General features: G+C 52.9%; 1 pseudogene; it reads right to left on the minus strand.

The window, feature by feature from the left end:
* The window catches only part of LOC120381606, a 259,643-nt pseudogene that overhangs the window by 219,808 nt on the left and 17,870 nt on the right, over window positions 1-21,965 (minus strand).

A 21,965-nucleotide genomic window follows, 5' to 3' on the forward strand; every position in this document is an offset into this window, starting at 1 on the left:
GGCTGGGTCCCCAGCTCATCCCGCCGCTGCCAGCCGAGGAGCGGCCCGTCCTCTGCAGCCGGGGGGGGCGGCAGGCTGGGCCGCGGACCTGCCGCAGACAAGACTGCGGAGGGGGCGCTCGTCCCGCGGCTCGGCTGGACTTCCCGCAGGCATGACTGCGGCTGCTCAAGCGGAACTGCCGGAGCCGTGAACCGTCCGCAGCCGCGGGAGGTCCAGCCGAGCCACGCGGGACCAGCGGTCCCTCTGCAGTCATACCCGCGGGAGGTCCGCTGCTCCCCGCTGGCCCGGGCGCCGCCCCCGCATGACTGCTTGGGGCGGCCAAAACGGTAGCGCCGCCCCGGGCGCCAGGTACCGGGGGGGTGGGGGAAAGGAGCCGCGCGGGGGGGGGTGGAGGGGAAGCCCCGGGCCCCTACAGGAGCTGCAGTGGGGAGGGGGAGAGGAGCCACCCTGGGGCAGGCAGGAGAACCCCGGGCCCTGGCAGAAGATGTGGGGCTGAAGTCCCCGGCTCGGGAGCCCCAGCCACCTTAGTGGCAGAAGTTGCAGGGCTGAAGCCCTGACCCCCCCTGTGTGGAGCTGGCCTGAGCCCCTCGCGCCCCATCCCCCCTGTGGAGCTGGCTCCCACTCTCCGGCTGTGGAGAAATTCAGCCCAAATCTCCCCATGTTGGTATCTCCATTCCCCCCCCCCCATCACCCAGCCATGGATGGATTTAGCCCGGGAGGCAAGGTCAGTGTTGGCCCCATTGGGCAGGTGGGATCTAGGGCACAACGAGGTGAAGTGACTTTCCCAAGGCCAAGCAGGGAGTCTGTGGCAGAGCAGAGACTCAAACCCAGAACACCTGAGCCTGAGTCCTGTGCCTTAACCACTAGGCAACCTTCCCTCCGAAGGAGAGGGAACCTCCTCCACCACTTTGAGTGTGTGGGTGGGAGCAGCCACTAGACAGAGCTGCCAGGAGGTGGGGAGGGAGGTTGGATAGTTGGGGGGGCCTCTGGAGGGGGCGGTTAGGACAAGGAGCGGGGGGGTTGGATGGGTTGAGGGTTCGGGGGTGCCTGTTTGGGGGTGGAGCGGGGTCAGGGCAGGCAGGGAGCAGAGGGAGCTGGATGGGTCGGGAGTTCTGGGGTCCTGTCAGGGGGCGGTGTTACCAGATTTGCCCATTACTTTGGGGTACGCTTATTTATTCGGGTTACTTTTCTGGGGAGGGGATTCTGTAATTCTATCAATGTGCTGCTTGTGTCACGTGTGTGTTCATATGGAGCTGTACTCCTCCCTTCTGCACGTCCCCTCTCAATGGCGCTGTCCTGCAGGATCTGGGTTCCCTAGGGCTGGGTTTCTCCCGCCCCAAAACCGGATGAGCACCCGAGCACCCACCCACCCACCCACCCCTACAGTAACAGAGCAAGTCGGAGCGGACCGGGTCAATCAGCACTGCCACGCTGACCCCGTATCTGCCCCTGGACTCACTGGGCTGGATGAAGCAGCACTGTCAAGCTGTTACCCTTATGTGTCCCAGATTCAGCACGGCCCTATCCCCACCTTCACATCACAATTGTACTGGCAGGAACCTCCTTGATGAGCAAACCCCACAGGATTCTGGGCGCTGCAGGGATCTGTAGCTTAGGTAAGAGACGCGTTGCTGCAGAGTGACCGGGGGAAGCTAAAACACAAAAGAGTGAGGTTCAGCAAGAGAGAGAGAAGCAGCCAGCTGAACCATGCAGGTTATGTATTGAATACTGGTGATCACTGCACAAGGAGCCTAAACCAACCTAACATCCACTATTAAAGGTTAATAGCTACGGTAGAAAGGAAAACAGAGCGAGAGAGAAAGTGGGGAGGGGGGTCTCAGCCACTCCATGAGGCTTGAACTGGTCGGGATTCCCAGGTGATGCTGGTAGGTGAGGATCCTGAGGGCTGGAGACAGGCAGAGCCCCCAGCACGATCAGCCAGGAGAAGATGGAGTCCCAGTGGAACTGATGCCTAGTTTGAATCTAAGCATCAGCACCCTGACTGGAGGGTGAGTAGGGATTTTTGTAGAGAAAATACAGTGGTTCAAGGGAGAACAATGCATTTGTTTATAGGTAAGGCTGATAACTCAAGGGTTTTCTGTAGACTAGACAATAGGAGCTGATCACTCTTGGCTATGGGTGGTGTTTTCTTCCAGGAAGCTCACAATGCCACTAGGCAGCTTCACTATTTGGACATCAATTAAGGATCCATTGCTACAATTGGTCTGATAATTGCTGAGCTGGGTGTGGGCAGGTGTAGGTTCACTAGCATCTGGAGCAGAGATTCCCATGATGCAGTGCTTCCCTGCTTTTTCAGGTCCCAGAATTCAGTGTGGTTCTCTGCTCTCCATTCTGTATGTAAATTGAGATGGCTTCCTGTCCCATCTTTCATGCAGATGAGACTAGGGGAGTTGTCTCTGCTCTCCATTCTCTGTGCTAATGGAGATGTCTTAATCTTGTCACCCTTGTCAGGAGGGGTCTAGGTGTGTCTCCCAATGCCCTTCACTGCTCTCTGCAAGTGTTTTTCTCTGATGGGTTTTGGTTTAAGCAGAGGCTGGGGGGTGTCTTTCATGAGTCAGGCTGGATACTGCACCCTGCTTCCCCAAGAACACAGAGGTGTCTGGTATCAGCGGGGAGCGGTTGGATGGGGCGTGGGAGTCCCGGGGGTCGGTCTGGGGGCAGGGGTGTGGATAAGGGTCAGGGGGACAGGTAGGGGGTAGGGTCCTAGGGAAGCAGTTACAGTGGGGGGGGGGTCTCAGAAGGGGGAAGTCAGGGGACAAGGAGCAGGGGGGGTTGGAGGTTCTGAGGAGGGCAGCCAGGGGGCAGGAAGTGGGAGGCAGTGGATGGGGTGGGGCTAGGGCGGGGCTCCCTGGGTGCACACCCTAATGAAATGTGCTGCGCACGCCTATGGTCACGGGGGTGAGCTACTCGCATCCTTTTCCTGTTTGTGCCATTTCTTTCCGTCTCAAAACCTGAGAACAATTCTCTCTAGTTCTTCCCCTTCTCTCTCCCCTCCCCACATGTGGCTAGAAAACCCCAGGAGATTCCCTCATTTTCCCTAAAATTACTGACTCTCTAGTCTCTCATTTTCCCTATTTTCTCTGTAATTCTTAAATTCTCCTCAGCTTTGGGATGTGAACCCAGCCCGTTTATCTGCAGCAATTTGTCCTTGGGTAGGTGGAATTTGCTGTCCTGTGTCACTCCCCCAGCGTGGGTGGTGGTTAGTAGGTGCTGGCTGGGGGAGCCCGCAGACACGGCTGCCTCTGGGGGGGATATGGGGGGGCCGATCTCTGCCAGCGACAGGACATGGCCGCACAGGAGGGGAAGGGAGGAGCCAGTGTCCCTATGGAGCCTGCCCAGCCCCTTTGGTTCTGCTCCTTTCCAGCATTTTGTTCAGAGACTTTATTACAGGGCCACCCGGGGGGGGCAAGTGGGGCAATTTGCCCCGGGCCCAGCAGGGGCCCCCACGAGAGTTTTTCGGGGCCCCTGGAGCAGGGTCCTTCACTCACTCTGGGGGCCCCGGAAAACTCTCGCGGGGCCTGGCCCGGGCCCCCGGAGCTTCTTTGCTCCCGGTCTTCGCTGGCAGGGGGTCCTTCCGCTCCGGGACAGAAGGACCCCCCCCCCCCCCGCCGCCGAATTACCGCCGAAGCGGGACCTGCCACCGGAGTGCAGCCCGGTCTTCGGCGGTAATTCAGCGGGGTCCTTCCGTTCCGGGACCCGCCGCCGAAGTGCCCCGAAGACAGGCGGCGGGGGCTGCACTTCGGTGGCGGGTCCCGCTTCGGTGGTAATTCGGCGGCAGGGAATCCCTGCCATGGGTCTTTGGGGCACTTTGGCGGCGGGTCCTGGAACAGAAGGACCCCCCGCCGCCGACTTACCGCCGAAGCGGGGCCCCCCACCACCCAAGACCCTGGGCCCCCGGAATCCTCTGGGCAGCCCTGCTTTATTACTGGGGAGGCTGAAAAATCTCCCTGTGGGCTTAGCCTGGCAGGAGGGGCCAGGTCTCCCCTGCAATAAAGAGATGGAGCATGTTCCCAGCATGGCAGAGCCTAGGCTGTGTCTCTGCAGGGAAAGATCCTAGGGGAATCGTGATGTGACATGAACTAAAGCCTGTTCTGAAACCCCCACAACTGCCCTTCTCGCCCTGTCAGGCTGCAGGATGTCGTCCATGTTTCGCTCCAGCTCGTCCCATCCTCCCATGGGACAGGAAGGGAAACGGATGCAGAGGAGCCAGCTCAGGTAGGGGTTATTGAGGGGTTGCTGGTGGGTTCCTGCTGGAGGGGAGGGACAGCAAACGCACCGGAGGAGGGAGGCTTGGGCAGTCTGGTTTGGAGGTTGGAGTTTGCCAAAACATTCCCAGGGGGGAGAATGGGAGGAGGCCAGGGTGTAGCAAACCTGTTGGGACTTGTTCAATATGCGGCTTCCATTCTAGGAACAGACCCACGGGGTTGGAAGGTGGAAATGCTCTAATTTGTGGGACAGGAAACAACCCCCCTAGGTGGGACTAGGAAAATGGACCAGACTCCCAGGGCTGGAGCCCGACCTGATTAACCAGCGGCTGCTGTGAGATCTCTGTTCTAAAAGTGGGTTCTACCCCTTCCCCCATTCTGTGTCTGGCTTGTCTATTCAGATTGTAAATTCTTCAGGGCATGGCCCAGCTACTGTTCTGTGTTTGTACTTTGCCTAGCACAATGGGGACCCACTGTTAGTTGGTCCTTAGGCACTAAGGTAATGAATATGATTTATAATCATAATAACTCTCCTGCCACTTTGAGCCAAGGAAGCTGGTCTTGGGATGTTACTGCTTAAAAATGAGCTGGGGGTTAAAACCATGGACTATTCCTTGTGACAAGTATCCCACAAATTCCACTGACCTCCCTTGTTTTCTTTGCCTTGAGTAGGGTTTCCAGTTTCCAAACCTGATGTGATCTCGCAGCTGGAACGAGGGGAAGAACCGTGGGTCCCAGATCTCCAGGGCTCTGAGAAACAAGTGCTCCTGAGAGCTGCCTGCACAGGTGAGGAATTGGTTAAACCAACTCAAAAATTGTCAATGAAAGCAGGAAATATTCGGGATGCCGTACAAAGACCCTGTGAGCTCTCCAAGTTCAGGATTGTTCGCTGCAGATGTGGAATCATTAGGCAGATGTGACTCATGGCTTCCCACCTATTCTAACTGACAACTAGCAGCAGGTCCCTCCCCATCTCACTTTCCCCTGAGCGTTCTGGTGAGATGTGGATCAAAACTGATCCCTTCCTCTCTCCTCTGGGGAAGGGTTTGGGGAAAATCAGCTCCTGATAGGTTTGATCTCTCCTCCACATATTTTGGTTTGTTCCCTCCTTTTTCCATTCCTCTCACTGAGATTTCCTTTCTCTCAGGCACAGGGAGTAACCTGTGTCTGGATTCTCTCTGTCTCTCATCAGGTGATGGGCTGGTGAGTGAGAATGGGGAGGAGAAACCCCAGCAGGAAGATGCTGAGCAAGGAGAACCACATGGGATGTTATCAGGAAGATCCAAAGGGAATGATTCCGGGATTTGTGCACTCCCAGAAAAAGTAAAAGCCTGTGAGACTCAGCAGATGCCACAGGAAAACTTCAGTAGCCACTCAGACCTTATAACCCGCGACAGAATCAACTTGGAAGAGACACGCTATACATGTCATGAGTGTGGGAAAAGCTTCAGTTGGAGCTCTGCCCTTATCAGACATCGTAGAATCCATACAGGGGAGAAACCTTATGGATGCTCTGAGTGCGGGAAACAGTTCACTGGTAGTTCAACCCTCATCTCACATCAGCGAATCCACACAGGAGAGAGACCCTACACATGTTCTGAGTGTGGGAAAGGCTTCAGTCAGAGCTCACACCTTGTCAGGCATAGGAGAATCCACACAGGTGAGAAACCTTATGGATGCTCTGAGTGTGGAAAATGTTTCTTTAATCGTTCAGACCTCATCTTACATCAGAGAATCCACACAGGGGAGAAGCCCTACACATGCTCTGAGTGCGGGAAAAGCTTCAATCAGCGCTCAAACCTCATTAGACATCAGAAAATCCACATGAGAGAGAACTGTAATAAATCCCTTGACTAGGGCTGGCCAAAGTGGGTTTTTTTTTGTTTTTGTTTTTTTAAATCACATTTCCTAATTCCCACATAGTGATTTTTGCACAATCTTCATTGTGGTGTCTCAGCTCCACCAGATGAGTTGCCTGCTTCTGCCTTTTGCAGCTCATCCTTCTTTGGGGTCAGTCCTGTGATCTTTTCTATCAGCTCCTTTCCTTTTGAGTCACAGGAGTGTGTGTCCCTCCAGCCAGGAATGTTCATCCCTCCAGGTGGGGGAGAGAGGTTTGATCCCAACAAGCTACACCGAGGCAAAAACTACCTGTGCCTGACATCCACTAGGACTGTACATGGCGTTGGCTGCTCAAGTTAGTGATCTTGGGGTAAAAAGACAATTAGAGTTGTAGAGCAAATGCAGCCCAGGTGCAGGGGTTGGCATTAGCTTCCCCCTTGTCCTGACCTAAACTCCATCACTTTCCCTAGTCTAAACAAACCCTGAGCATCCCGGTTATACTGTTCCCCCATTTCACAGCAACCGTTAGTCATCAGGTTTTCTTCTGGTTCTCTCCCTGCCCCCTCCTACTGTATTGGAAATGGAGGCTAATCCTGAAATTAAAACCTCCCTCCAAAGGAATTAGAGTGGGGGAACAGGTGAGAGAAATAGCCTGTGTGAGAATAGAGACCCAGGATAGACGGTAACAATTGTATTAGTAGTATTTCAAATGGAATTTATTTTGATAAATTTTAAAATAAATCTTCTGTTAAGAGGAAAATTACTTAATACAAGAGGTGTAACCTTTTATCCAGCTAGAGGGTAACAGCCAGAGAGTTCCCCAGGTCTCCTGTTTGCAAAGCAAAGACGTCGCATCAGGCAGCAGATGTCAAAATCTACAATGGTGATGGGTGTGTGATGGGAGCTTTTCTGGGTTGGTTTTACGGTTTGGTTTTTTTATTTAATGTTTTTGGTTTTTCAACCAGTTATTTTTATAGGTGCTGAGGCCACTTTTCCTGTTGAGCACAACTGTTTCACCCTCAGGCCTGGCTCTGGAAACCTCCTCAGAACTGGCCTTGTGTTTCTTTCATGTTTGATATCTTTGGGGTCCACACATCCACACTACATGCGGTTCACAGCGACAGGTACTTTGAGAAACCTGCTGGGTTAAGTGGGCCTTTTCCAAACGGACATTGGCCCAAAGTCTGCCTCAGTTCAGCTGGATTGGGACACGTCTGTATCAAAGGAGTGGTTCACTCCGGATTTGCGCAGTAACCTCGGGGGAGGGGTGGTAGGATAACATCAGTAGGAATTGACAACAATGAAGTTAAAGATAAGGGTGAAAGACTCACCTTGCAGGGCAACAAGCCTGTTCTGTTCATTCCCTCTGACGCATCTGGCACTGGTCACTCTCAGGCAGCACACGGGGCTAGATGGACCATTGGTCTGACCCAGTATGACCAGGTTTGGGTTCTTATGTTACGTAAGCCATCTACGCCCTTGTCTACACTGGCAAGTTTCTGCACGGTAAAGCCGCTGTCTGCCCTGTAACTTCCAAGGTGTGCACGCTTTCAAAGTCCCCTCCCTGTTTGCTCGGTGATGCCTGCCGTGGTCTCCGCGCATCTTTCCAGGTGACCAGGCCTGCTCCACGCACCAGGTGAGCCCTGGCTTGGAGCAATGCCGAGCTGCTGCACCTCATCAGCATTTGGGGAGAGGAGGCTGTCCAGTTCCAGCTGTGCTCCAGCGGTAGGAATTATCACGCCTATGGACAAATTTCATGATGCATGAGAGAAAGGGGCCATGACTGGGACACACTCCAGTGCAGGGTCAAAGCGAAGGCCCTGCAGAACACCTGCCACAAGACGTGGGAGGCAAACTGCCTTTCCAGGGCTGCGCCCACGAGCTCCAGATTCTACAAAGAGCAGGACGCGATACTCAGTGGTGACCCCACCTTCCCTGCAAAGGCCACTGTGGGTATTTCGGTGGCTTGCGTGCCTGTTGAGAGTGGATCGAGCCAGGAGGAGGAAAACTTGGATGAGGAGGTGGAGGTGGAGGGGGACCCAGAGGCAGAGAATGACTTGCAGGTCAGAGATGTTTGCAGCCAGAAGTTCTTCTCTGCCCTGGAGGAGGCTCGCCAGTCACAGCTGGCTAGTGGCTTTGATTTTGGGAATCACTGAAGCGAGTTGTTGGGGGCAGGAGGGTTGCAGAAAGCAGGAGTTATGGAGTGCCAAGCGGACACGCTCTCCAGGTGCTACTAGCACTGCAAACCAGGCAGCGCTGTGCGTGCCCTCCCCTGCAGCCACTGTCACACGCCTCTGTCCCGTGTGCCCCCAGACACGGCCAATGCACTCTTATCAACCTCCTGGCTCCAGTCTGGACCCTTCTGCATTCCACTCCTGCCCCAATGCGTCCAGCCCTGCGGACTCCTAGTACCCAGTCCACTCAACACCCGTCCCTCTGCAGTTCATTCCTCCGAAGCACAGTACCTCCTGCACTGTACTCCCAAGGATACGGTTGCATAGATACTTAGACTGACACAAATCTTTAACCTCATCTACTCATGGGACACTCCTTTCCCTCATCCCCCACTGTGCTGGTGTGTGTATGTGTGTGTGTGTCTCTCTCCTCCAGTGGTTGTTTTTAATAGAATAGTTCTGGTTTGGAAGCAATCTTCATTCCATTAATTGAAAGTGAACAGAGCCCTGCAAAGCAACAGGCAATTTTCTGCGCCCCTCTAATAGTGCTGGTCTCTGGCTGTTCAAATTCAACCTCCAGACACTGAGCCTCAGTGGTCCCGCCCTGAGTGAAGCTTTCCCCCTTCCCGTCACAGATATTATGGAGTGTACAACATGGGGCTATAAGCACAGGAATATTGTCACTGGCCAGGTCCAGCCTTCCATCTAGGCAGCGCCAGTCGGCCTTTAAATGGCCAAAAGCACTCAACTGTCGTTCTGCACTCGCTCAGCCTGTTGTTGAACCGCTCCTTGCCGCTGTCAAGGTGCCCTGTATGGCTTCATAAGGGGTAGGCAGGGTCTCCCAGGATCACAATGGGCATTTTGACTTTCCCTATGCTGACGTTCTGGTCTGGGAAGAAAGTCCCTGCTTGCAGCTTCCTGAACAGGCCAGTGTTCTGAAAGGTGCGTGCGCCGTGCCCCTTTCCGAACCAGCCTGCGTTAATGTCTGTGAAATGCCCATGGTGATCCACTACTGCCTGGAGAAACATAGAAAAATACCCCTTGTGATTAATGTACTCGGGGGCTAGGTGGTCTGGTGCCAGAATTAGAATATGTGCCATCTATCACCCGCCACAGTTAGGGAACCGCATTTGTGCAAAGCCATCTGCAATGGCATGTACGTTGCCCTGAATCAGGGTCTTTCAGAGCAGGATTCAATTAATGCCTGGCACACTTTTGTCAACATGCGTCCAACAGTCGATTTTCCAACTCTGAACTGGTTAGCGACTGATTGGTAGCAGTCTGGAGTAGCCAGCTTCCACAGTGCTATTGCCACATGCTTCAACAACAGGGCAGCTCTCATTCTCATGTCTTTGTGCTGCAGGGCCGGGGCGAGCTCATCACAGAGTTCCTTGAATGTGGCTTTCCTCACCCAAAAGCTCTGCAGCCACTGCTCATCATCCCCGATGTGCATGAGAATGTGATCCCGCCGCTCAGCGCTTGTTTCCACAGCAGCATTCCACTGTGGTCAGCAGCTCTGTGAATGCCATCAGCAATCTCCTGTCGTAGCTACTACGTGTGGCGAGATCAATGTCGAACTCCTCTTTCCTTTGTAGTTTAAAGAATAACTCCACTGCCACTTGTGATGTGTTAGAGAGCGAGCAGCATATAGGTCAACCGTGCGGGGTCCATGCCTGCTGCCCAAAGGGGCAGAATGCGCAGTACACCCACCATTGAAAGATGGCCCCTAATGTGAATGGAAGCACAGGGATTGCTGGGCTGCGAAGCGATGCATCATGGGGCATTGGGACAGGACCCAGGATGCTCCGCGACCCCTTCCGCCTTCCCACAACTCTTAGCAGCATAAGAGGAAGAGATGCTCAGTGGGATTCTGAGTGCACCGCTCTGAACACTGCTGCAAGTGTGAACATGCTATTGCACAGGCAGCTGACAGTGTGAACACACAATAGTGGTTTCCCTTCAGCGCTCTCTGAGCGGCAGTGTAACTCCTGGCACAGTAACTCTGTCAATGTAGACATAGCCTCAGAGAGACTGACTGCCAGGATCCCAGGACTGATCCCCTCTGGGGAATGAAGCACAATGGCGATGGGCTAAGCAGCCTGTACTAGTCTCCCTGTACCTGCAAAGCCTGCTAGCCCAGCGTGCTGGAGCATCTATGCCAGTACCTGGTTCCTAAACTGCAGCTACAGTTCCTACCCCAGTGAATCCAAAGCCCGAGAGGTGCAGAGACCCAACCCCTTCTAATCTTAGAAACGCTTTGTCCCCTTTTCTATTTTTGTCTGTTTCTTTTTATGAAGTTGGAGACCTCCCGGCCTTTCTATTAGCTTGGTGTGTAACAGTGTGGCTCAGTGGGTGTCAGTGTGTGAACACCTCTGAAATCTACACAGGGAAGATGCTAGGAAAAATAGTTCCCCAAATCTTAATAGCCTTAAAAACTCTGCCCTATGAAATGACTGAACGCATGCTCCACACCTATGGAAGAACTGGACGGAATTGAGCGGTCAGATACGTATTGTTCAGCAAGAGCTCTTTGAACTTCTTTTACTAATGTGTCTCTCTAAGGTCTGTATGTGTTTTGGGGCGAGAGGGTGAGGAGAAGTATTAGCTACCGAATAGTGAAATCTAAGGAGAAAACTAATTAGCTTTGAGGTTGTGGGCTAAATGTCAGCAATGATTAGGTTTCGGTATTGAAATATTCAGCTGGGTAAATCTGGGTTGCGCTGCCTGGGTGAAAATCTCTGATTGGGGTTTCGGCATCACTAAATGTGCTCCTGCCTTCTTGGGTTGCTCTTTTAGGATTTATAGGGGTTGGTTTTTCTACTGTATTAATCGGATGGTTGGACTAAATTGACGACTTGATTCCAGCGCAATATCCTTGTTAACTCATTGATTTCCTGATTTGACCTGAACTTTATCACTGTGTTGTTTAACTCTTAGCGGAGTGGTGTCTATAGTCATTTAGCCTTAGTGACGTGCGCTCCTGGGATTATTTGTTCATGTTAATAAAACCTGTAACTGGGAAATTGAGTCATTTCTTTCAATAAGCAACGGGGGCTGGAACTTTTCTTTGTGTATTTCCCTTTAATTCACTCTCCATTTTCTTCATTTCACACTGTTCTAAGTTAAGGAACGTGGAGCAACAAAAACTGACACAAACCTGTTACTGCCCCATTCTGTGCCCATCCAGCAGGAGCAGAGAACAAACCCTCCTGGAGCCGGGATTGTCACACTGGACTGGAAATACAGACGCGTGTTCCCAAGCTTCGCTGTCCTTCTCCAATCATGGCATAAGGGTGACACCTACACCTATGTGTAATCACGCCTGGCAGGAAGGAGACCCCTATGTGCATTGCCTTGGGAGCAGGGGGATCTGGGAGACACTGGGGGCTATTTACCCAGAGCTCAGGAGCAATCTACTCAGGGGTGATGCAGCAGAAAAGAGCTGGGTGCTGCTTTCCCCACTTATTTCTCCTTATCCCATTTCAATCTCTCCTCTTTCCCTTTCTTCCTCCTCCCGCACCCTCTGGCAGGGAGACTTGGTCACTTCCCTGCTCCCAGGGGTGCTCACTCTCCCGTAGCTGGATTGGCCCCTGTGAGCGCTAATAGGAGCGAGAGCCTGGGTGCGGGTCAGTCCCTGCAGCGGCTCTGGGACACACAGGGGCAGGAGGAGGAGCAGAGATGGGGCTAGTTCCCACCTCAGACAGTCCCTGGCCCGGTGAGTGCGGCAGCTGCAGCCTGGGTTGGGCTTGAAGGAGCCAGGAAGGGGCTGGAGCAGTGGGGGGCTGGTAGGAAGGAAGCAGGAAAAACAAGGAAAAGAGCCGTGGGGCAGCTCCTGGTGGCCGGGCTTTGTAAGGTACCAGACACTGCTGGTGCTGCTGCCTCCAGTGTGCGCTGGGAGCCGGGGCTGAGCTCCGGGCTGCTGCTGCGGCGCCAGAGGGGCTGCTCCAAGGACAGACGTTCACTGAAGCACTTTCTGTGCCCATCCGAGGTGGGGACTTTCTCCAGCTGGACCCAGTCCCAGGCTCTGCTGCCCCTGGCCAAGGGCCGCAGGCACCAGGGGCCAGAGGGACCCCAGGGGCAACCCTGGGTGGGCAGAAGAGAGACTCCACACACAGGTCCCAGAAGCTGAGGGTCTCGCAGCCCCTGGGGATCTGCTCTTGGGTGGGGTCTGGACAGCGATGGAGCCCCGGCCTCATGCTGCCTCAGGTGCAGTGTGAGAAACTGCTGTGTGTAGAAATTTGCTACTTATGGTGCATTGAGCATGCTCACATGAACTGAGCATGCTCAGTAAATCTGCTGAAGCCACTTCCCTTCACTCTGCCCTTTCTCAGAATCAGATTCTGCAGATTGCTATTTACAGGGTGTCATAAACGTATAGCTACACGTAGCGTAAAATACCCTGTAAAGGGTTAAAAAGCTCAGATAACCTGGTTGGCACATGACCAAAAGGACCAATTAGGGAAGAAAATACTTTCAAATCTGTGGGGGAAGGTTTTTGTTTTCGTGTTCCTTTGTTCTCCCTGGGTCAGCGAGGAACCAGGGCATGGAAAATACATCTCCCTAAGCACATGGCATAGAAAAACCTTAGAGTTCTGTCCATAGGCAGGTCCTTGCATAGCTTGCTGAGTCAAAAGGTGTATCTGCCTTTTCTCAGTGGGTCGATTGTAGAGCTGATGGTCCGTAATGGGCCATCAAGCAGGCTAGGCAGAACTGACACCAACTTGTCTGGCTGGGGTGTTCCCTGGAAGCAGAGCACAAGTTTGAAATACGGGCAGCATAGAGCCAATATTCATAACATCAACTACAAAAATGATACACATCTAGAGAGAGCATAATTATAATCAGCCAATCAGAACCTCTCCATAGACCCCTTACACAACAGCCTTTCTACAATATTGGCTGCGAATATAGAACAGTGGTCGCAACGGTGATCCATACAGTTACAGATTATGTCAATAACGTCACAAGAGGTGACACGGCATCAATGAAATTGAAGCTGGGGCAGCAAAGAGCTACCAGATGTTCTGAGGGCTAGAGAAAAATGCCTTCTAGTGAGCTATTGAAAGAGCTCAACCTGTTTAGCTTATCAAAAGAAGATTGAAAGGTGACTTCATTGAAATGCTGAAGTGCCTTAATGGAGAGAAAGGATTGGGTATTAAAGGGCTCTTGAATCGAGCAGAGAAAGGCATAACAAGACCCAATGGCTGGAAGGTGAAAAGAGACAAATTCATATTACAACTAAGGCACAAATATTCAACAGCGAGGATGATTCACCACAGGAACAAAATACCAAGGAAAGTGATGGATTTTCCATCTCCTGATGTCATTTCATGAAGACTAGATGCCTTTCTGGAATGTAAAAGCAGCAAAGAATCCTGTGGCACCTTATAGACTAACAGACGTTTTGCAGCATGAGCTTTCGTGGGTGAATACCACAGGATTCCTTGCTGCTTTTACAGATCCAGACTAACACGGCTACCCCTCTGATACTTTGTGGAATGTGTTTGCCCCAAAAGTAGCTATGGTGCCTACAGGAGGCCTGTGATATGCAGGGGGTCAGATTAGATGCTCTAATGGTCTCTTCTGGCCATAAAGTCGACTCATTTCTGAAAAACTGAGTGTAGCATTGGGAGCAGCGTCTGATGTTTCCCTGTCTAGCCGGCTTGCTGCCTAGAATGAATGCTCCTTGAGTGGGGTGATCCCCAGGGAGTAGCTCAAACCTGCAAAGTGCCTGGCCAGGGGCAGGACATTGGCACAGCAAGGGAGGGGTGTGGCAGTGACATCACAAAGGCCTTTGGCAGGACCTCAGCCTATTGGTCCAAGGTGGTGGGGAGGTGGTGACCTCACAGAGAGATGCTGACATCAGCCAGGCAGGACAGGGGCAAGGGGTCAGGGAAACCTCAGAGACCCCTGTGGCTTTGCTTCAGCAAGTCTCCTTCTCCAGGTCTCTCTTTGAGGACTGGGAGAGTATTCGGGTTCACGGACATGAGCGCCAGGAGGAACCTCTTTCGAGTTTTCTCCTTCCCTTTTAGTGATTTTACTAGAAAACAGCCGTCCCTGTTTAGAAGGTAAGAGCCTCCTGTAGGTTTGAAACCTGTTCAGTCTGATCCATCTGGTGACATTTAAATTCTAGGCATGGAAAACACGAGCTTAAAGAGGCAGAATTCTATTGCGCACCTGGGATTTTGTCCCTTAGAATCACTGGGGACATTAGGGTTGTCCTTTTTGTTTCACCTTTTCCTCCATCCATTCCTCCCTCCTTTCTCTTCTTCTCTTGCTTATTTTGTTCTTTCTCCTGTTCCCCTCCCAACACCAGGAGGGAGAGAGGGGGGTGTGTGTGTGTTGTGGGGGAGGGCTCTGCAGCTCCCACTGTGGGAGGTCCACCCAAAAATGTGAGGCTGAAATAGTGCTCAGGCAGTCAGGGCCGGATTAACCTTCTGTGGGTCCTGGTACCAAACATATTTGTAGGCCCCTATGTAGTAACTGTGGGCTCCGAGTGTGGGCCTGGTGGGGCAGTGCCATTGGTGCCATAGCATACCCGCTACTGAACCTCAGAGACATTTTTCATTTTGATCACACACCCCTACATGACTATATGCATTGCCATACACAGCTCCCTCAGCCCCTGGGTTTTCTTATTGAGCTGTACACCCATGTGGGTTTACCAGTGTCCACAGTGAGCAGAACTTTCATAGTGATCAAGGAAACTCCCCACAGATTTATCTCCTTCCTCATTCAGACCTTCTCTAGCCATGTCTCCAGTACCCCCCATGTCACCAGTCACGGCATGTGGTCCTAGTCTCAGCTCAGAGTTCTAAAGCCAGCAGACACCTGATCAGTTCTGACAGATCCCTCCCTCAGCCACCATCCCGCCATGTGAGCCAGCCACCTGCAAACACCATCTCCCCAAAGTCAGGACTTAGCCCTTGGGAATCTGAAGCCTCTCTCCCTCTGCTCCCATCTACATGCTAGTCTGCTACCTGGTCACCACCACCTCTCCCCATGCTTGTTTCCTTTCCACTTTGGACATGCTCCCACCCAGCTGGAAGCTCCCTCTGCCAGCCTGACCTGCTCCCTCTTTCCCTGCTCCCCCTGACATTCCTGTCCTACTGGTGACCTCTGTTCCTTGAGGTGAACTCCAGTGTCTTTAGCTGCTCTAGCTTAATGGCCCCAGTAGTCACAGAGCCACTTGTAGCTTCTCTGGCTACAGCCATGGGGCCAATTTCCAGAGGCCAGCTTTAGCCAGCTGCAGCTACTAGCCGCAGGAGGGGTGGCAATGCCAGGGCTGAGCATGCTTGAACCTTGCAACGGCTGCACTAGGGACTCTAAATCCTCAGCGCTGGCCCTAGGCAGCTGCAGACTCTGGAGTTAGGCACTTCCCTCCTCTAGGCCATGGCTTTAAATACCTGCGATTCCCATCACCTGCAGCAGAGGCCACCAATTCCCACGCCCCCCTCAGCCAGCACCTAGTCGTGCAGAAAGTGCAGCCTGAGTGATTTTGGAGGCTGGGGTGGCAGGAGGTTCCCGTCCCTGAGCAGCAGCCCTGCAACAAGCTCACATGCTTCCCAGTTAGGACATTAGCCGTTACTGACAAGGTTTGTCTGTGTTCTTTTTTTTTTATCTCATTGTTAGGTGTGAGAAGTATAAACTGTTCAATAGGTTCCATTAGTTGGTTAATAAGATGTTTATGAAGTAAATCACTGGCTTTAAAATAAGATCCAATCTGGAGCATATGAACTATTGACCCCTGGACTCCATCTCTGAGAGGGGACTTGTTTACCATCAGGGGACAGGCTCAAACCAGTCCAAACCGGTTTTTCCCGCCAAAACCAGCCCTCAGCGTTCCATCTCCTCAGCACTTTTCCCGCCAGCAGCACATTCCTACCCCAGCCGGGGGGGGGGGCTTTCTCCAGCTGGGACCGGCCCCCTGGGCAGCCCCGGGCTCTGCCCCGACCAGTCCCCTGGGCCGGAGCCCCCGGGGAGTGAGAGACCGCGGGGGGGGGGGCACTGGGGCTGGGCAGGAAAGTGACTCTGCCCCAGGGAACCTGGGAGAAGCCTCAGAGCTGCCTCAGCCCCAGGGGGATTTGGGGGGCAGAGACTGGGGCCTGGCGGGGGGATCCCCTGTGGTGTGGGGAGATGGGGGTGTCAGGCAGGAGGGAGAAGCTGGAGTTGTAGGCGGGGAAGGTCAGTGGGACGTGGGGGTTGAACTGTCTCTGGGCAGCCAGGAAATTCCCGGGAAGTGGCGGGCGGGGGAAGGGGAGGGGGTTAATTGGATCCTGTCCCTGTTTGTGCCACTTGCCTCTCGCCCCCGATACAAATTCTCTCTAGTTCTGCCCCTTTTCTCGCTCAGTGTCTCACACGGGGCTATAAAATCTGGGGCGATTCCCCCCCGTCCCCTCCAATGATCAGCTCTCCTGTCTCCCCCGATTTCCCCCGTTCTCCCCATGAGTCTCAAACATCAGTTTAAAATCTTCTCTAGCGAGGGGCATTTTCCCACCCGTTTCATCTGCAGCGATTTGTCCTTGTGTAGGTGGGAAATTGTTGCCCTGTGTTCTTCTCCATCCTGGAGGTCGCAGGGGGTTAAATTGCCCAGAGATCATCTTTCCCGACTCCTTTGTGAATCATTTGTTCCCTCCTTTACCTCTGTTAAAATGTTTGCTGAAGAAAGAGACCAGCCAGATATTTAATACCCATCAAAGCCAGAGGCCTCCCCCTGTTTGGGGATCAGTGGTTCCCAGCAGGTAACGGGAGAGTTGACTGGACCCTTTTCTTTTCTCCATCTGGCATGGGATTTGGAGGTCACTCTGAGTGCAGTGTGGGTCCAGAAGTATCCCAAACCCCATGGCAAATGGCCTCTGTGAGGGGTTTCTTCCTGCAGTGCTAAGATGCAGCCACCTCTGGGGTGGATCCAGGGTGGCCATTATTTGCTAGTGACAGGCATGGACATTTCTTACCTAGTTTGTCCCTCCAGATTTTCCATTCTCCTGTTAAAGCAGCATCCCCCAGGGCTCCCTCTGCCTGTGTGACTGGCCAGCAGGGGGCGGTGGTCACTTTCTATCCACTTCTCAGGCACTGTGAGGTAACAGTGTTGCTGGGTGGCGGTGGGGCTGTGTGGGGAGATAGCAGCGGAAGGGGGATTGTGGTGGCGGGAGGCCTCTGGGTGGCTGGGCAGGGGGTACCCTAGTGAGGTTGGTGGGTTCTGGAGATTTGGGGATTCAGGGGGTGGGTGTGATGTGCCCAGCCCTGAGGTCCTGGTCCTGGAGGTGGGTATCGCTGGGGGCCTGGTGGCTGCAGAACAGCCGGGGTGGGCGTCTCTTGGGGAGGCGGGACAGGGGGTTAGAGGGAGCCTGGTGCTGTGCCAGGGGCTCTGTCTGGGCTTCCCCCGCAGACTCCTGGGATCGCTGCCGTGCCCAATGCACAGAGTGTGTGTGGGAGAATCCCCGGCGCTAGGCCAGGGGGTGCCCCTGTAAAGCACCAGGGGATCCCGCAGGGGGGAGGAGGGGGTGCCAGGCAAAGGGCAGGGCAGATCCTGCTGGAGGGCAGGGGGGGATCCTAGGCAGGCAGTGAGGGACTGAGTTCCCAGTGGGGTCCCTTTTGGGGGGTCTCTGGCTGTTGGGGGTCTCTAGGTGGCGGGAACCCTTTGGGATTCCCAGCCTGGCAATGAAGATCTGGTGGGGGTTGTCTGGCCGGTGGGGCTCTGAGGGGTATCTGAGGTCCCTGGTCAGGGACTCTGGGGGCTGGGTCCCAGGGAATATCTGGGCGGGGGGGCTGGGGCTCTGCAGGCTGCTCCTGACCTCGCTTCTTCTCCCTGATTAGCTTATGCCAGAATCCTGGCTCCAAGCACTGCCCGACATTCCCCGGCCAGGCCCAGTCACTGTGATAACTTTCTAGCCGCTTATCAAACACTGTGAGGTGAAATCACAGATTTTTGCTTTTCTCTCCTCTTGAAAACTGCAGGAACTTCCAGTTCCATTGTCCTAGATTGTCCAGTCCTTGTCCTGGATCTGGGGGTGAGGGAGGTGGGAGGGGGATCAGCACTGCCACACAATGGTCTCTTCCACAGCGTTCTGGACTCATTGTTTCTGAACTCTGGTTTCATTGAGACCATTGTTAATCCAGAGTCACTGTATGGAAAGACAAGGAGTGACTCCGGATGGACAGTGGGGCAAATGAGATCAGCAATTCTCCCTGTGAGGAGGGGCTCTCATTAGCTGCTCTCCCCAGAGAGCTAAAGGAGGGAAGCTGCTCAAACGCTCTGTCCCTCTCTGCTCAGGATACTGGGGTTCAGCTTCCTGGGTCAGACGCTGCAGCCTCCATTGTGATTGGGGAGACCAGGCTTAGCAGCTGCTGCTCCCCCAGTGGGGTTCTGTGCTGGGAAGTGACCTGAATTAAAGCTGCTTCTCTGCCCGGCCCAGGGGATGACTTTCTCCAGCTGGTCCTAGCCCCCTAGGGCAGCCCTGGGCCCTGTTAATACTAAATTCTGAGCCAGAGTCTCCAGGTAACTGAAAGACCTCAGGGAAAGTGCTGGGGACTGGCAAGAAAGTGACTGCACAAAGCGCCCCTCCTCATTTCTCCTCCCATTAGCAATTGCCAGGAGAAAATCCAGCCATGGGAGAGCAAAGCCCCCAGGAATGGGACTTTCCCAGCCAGAGGGGCAGGGAGAGAGGACAGGGGAAGGAGAGACTGAAAGGGGCAGTGGGAGAAATGAGGGGGGAGAGATTTCCACCCAGACACATGTATTGCTGCATCCCTGGGCAGAACCACTTTCCAGTGAACAAAACAAGGATCAGACAGAGGAAAAGCCAGTTCCTGACTCCATATTCCCCCTGCCGGGATGTGGCTACCCTGGGGTCAGTGTCCGAGGGAATCCCCCACAGTGACTCCTTTGGTTCTGCTCTTTTCTAGCCTTGTGTTCATAGACTTTGTTATGAGGTGAGTGGACGGAGAAGGGAGGTTAAAAATGTCTCTGTGGGCTTAGCCTGGCAGGAGGGGCCAGGACTACGTGGTAATAAACAGATTGAGCATTTCCCAGCATGGCAGAATCTAGGATGTCTGTGTGCAGGGAAAGGGCCTGGGGGAATTCTGATGTGAAATTGACTAAAACTGGTTGTGAGACGTCCACAACTGCCCTTCTCCCCCAGACAGGCTGCAGAATGGCGTCCATGTTTTGCTCCAGCTCATCCCAGCCTGGCGTGGGACAGGGAAGAGAAATGGCTGCAGTGGAGCCAACTCAGGTAGAGATCATCGGGGGGTTGCTGATGGGTTCCTGCTGGAGGAGAGGGAGAGCAAATACACCGGAGATGGGAAGATTTGCACAGTCTGGTTTGGAGGTTGGAGCGGGGCAGGAAATGCACAGGGTGGGGAAAGGAGGAGGCCAGGGTGTGGCAAACCTGCTGGGAGTTATTTAATAAGTGCCCTAGATTCTAGGAACAGACCCAGGAGGTTGGGAGGTGGAAATGCCCTAATTTGTGAAGAAAGAAAATAGCCCACCTGCATGGAGCTACTCAAGCTGACCAGACTCCCAGTGCTGGAGCCTGACCTCACTAGCCAGCGGCTGCTGTGAGATATGAAGGGGGCACCCATGAGTCAGGCTTATTGGAGCTGCCTCTCCCTTCATATCCCGCTTCTCACAATGAAGAGGCTATTGTGCTTCCTACCAGGGAGCTCTACCTGGACCCTGCTAGGGGCTCCATCTCCTGTATCGGTCAGTGGCCAGTAGGTGTGTGATGGATCTGCTGGGAGACACAAGGGGCTCTCTCTTCGTCCCCTCACCCTGGTATTTGCTGGATACGCTGAGCGGGGTGGGGGTGGGACTCTGTTGACTGCGATCCACCCAGAGCTTCCATTTGATTCGCTCCTCTCTGCCACAAATAGTGGGGCTGTGAGTGGGGAAAGAGGTCCTGAGTGTTGGACTCTTGCTCTTTCAGGGGCCGGTGGCCTTCGAGGAGGTGGCTGTGCATTTCACCAGGGAAGAGTGGGCTCTGCTGGACCCCGCTCAGAGAGCCCTCTACTGGGATGTCATGCAGCAGAACTATGAGACTGTGACCTCGCTGGGTAAGGGTTCCTGTCCCCTTGGATCTTGGAAGGGGAAATGAAGAGAAAAGGTTCATGCCAGCCCCATGATGCCACCTCTACTCTGTCCTGTTTCAGCATCACCCCAATATGCCAGTGACACACACACACACTGCCACAGACCCTCCCCTGCTGCAGAACACTTTGGGAACAGAGCACAGGAGCCGTATCGCACAGTGTCAAATAGCTCCTGTTTGCTCAAGTGAAACGGGGGGTTAGGTCTGGCATAACTGTTCCATACCCCTAATCATTTTTGTTGCCCTTTTCTGAACCTTTTCCAATTCCAATATATCTTTTTTTGAGATGGGGCGACAACATCTGCATGCGGTATTCAAGATGTGGGTGTATCATGGATTTATTTGCTGTTTTTACGATTATGATATATGATATATTCTGTTGTATCTATCCCTTTCTTAATTATTTCCAACATTGCTTGCATCATATTTTGCAATATATTCCAAATAAGGTAATTAACGTGCAACATATGTGTCGTTGTTTGGGGTTTTAAGCTTTAAAAGGCTTGTGTGATTTTTAGCTCAGGGGACAGTATTCCAATAGCTGTCGCCCCCTGCGCACTTTTAACCAAGAAAAGAACCTCAGGCTGAGCTGATTCAAAATCAATCGTGTGGTTGTTTTCCACAACAGCTTCAAGAGGTCCCTGTGATGGAATGTAAATGTCTTCTTCCCACCTTCCCCCTGCAGGAGAATGGCTGTTTGACCAGCTGTTTGCCTTGCTGTCTCTGAGGAACTGGTCTGTGGGTGTTCCCCAGAATTGTAACTTTTTCAGTAATCTCATACTGTAAAATCTCATAACTTTACATACAGTGTTACTACACATTTTAACAGGAGGATAATATTCAGTAGATTATGCGTTTTCAAATGATACCTCACAAGCCATACTGTGTACAAAATTGATCATGATTTTCTAGAAGAGTGAGCACAGTGACACAGTGTCTGTGTGTGTGTTCCCAGCAGATATGTGGGTATTTCAATCCCTCATGAGCATAGTGTTCGGCATCTTCAAGGACCTGGGGAACTGGTCCTGGGAATTCACTGGTTTACCAAGTGTGACACTGGATGGAATTGTGAGACACTTTGGTATTAATAATAAAATATAATCTGATAAAATTGCAATGAATCGTGCTCGATATACCATGTAAGGTGTCAGTAAAAATGTTATGATTTGCCAAGTATGATAATATTGTTTCTATGTTTGTATCACCTTTGTATTGTGAGTTATAGATATGTAGGGTATATCTGTATTTCCAGACTTGTGCAGTGTTTCTGGGTGACACCCCCAGACATATTGGCATCAACACTGCCTAGCCTGTTTGATGGCCCATTGACGATCATCAGCTGTACAATGAGCCCATGGAAAGGACCAAGGGGATACACCTATTGAGTCAGCAAGACATGCCGGGGTATGCCTGTGTAATGAGAACTCCAAGGCTTTTCCATGCCACGTGCTTTGAAGCTTGTGTTTGGCACACAGGAAGTACAGGACACATGGCAAAAGGAATATAAAGGGCAGCTGCAACTTCTCCATTTTGTCTTCAATCCCCTTGCCTGCCTCTGGAGCAACTTCTCTACAAACTGAACTCTGGAACAAAGGACTGAATGACCCATCCAATCTGTGGATGTGTTGCAGATGGAC

The sequence above is a fragment of the Mauremys reevesii genome, linkage group 14, assembly GCF_016161935.1.
Source record: "Mauremys reevesii isolate NIE-2019 linkage group 14, ASM1616193v1, whole genome shotgun sequence".
In the NCBI taxonomy this organism is placed as follows: Eukaryota; Metazoa; Chordata; order Testudines; family Geoemydidae; genus Mauremys; species Mauremys reevesii.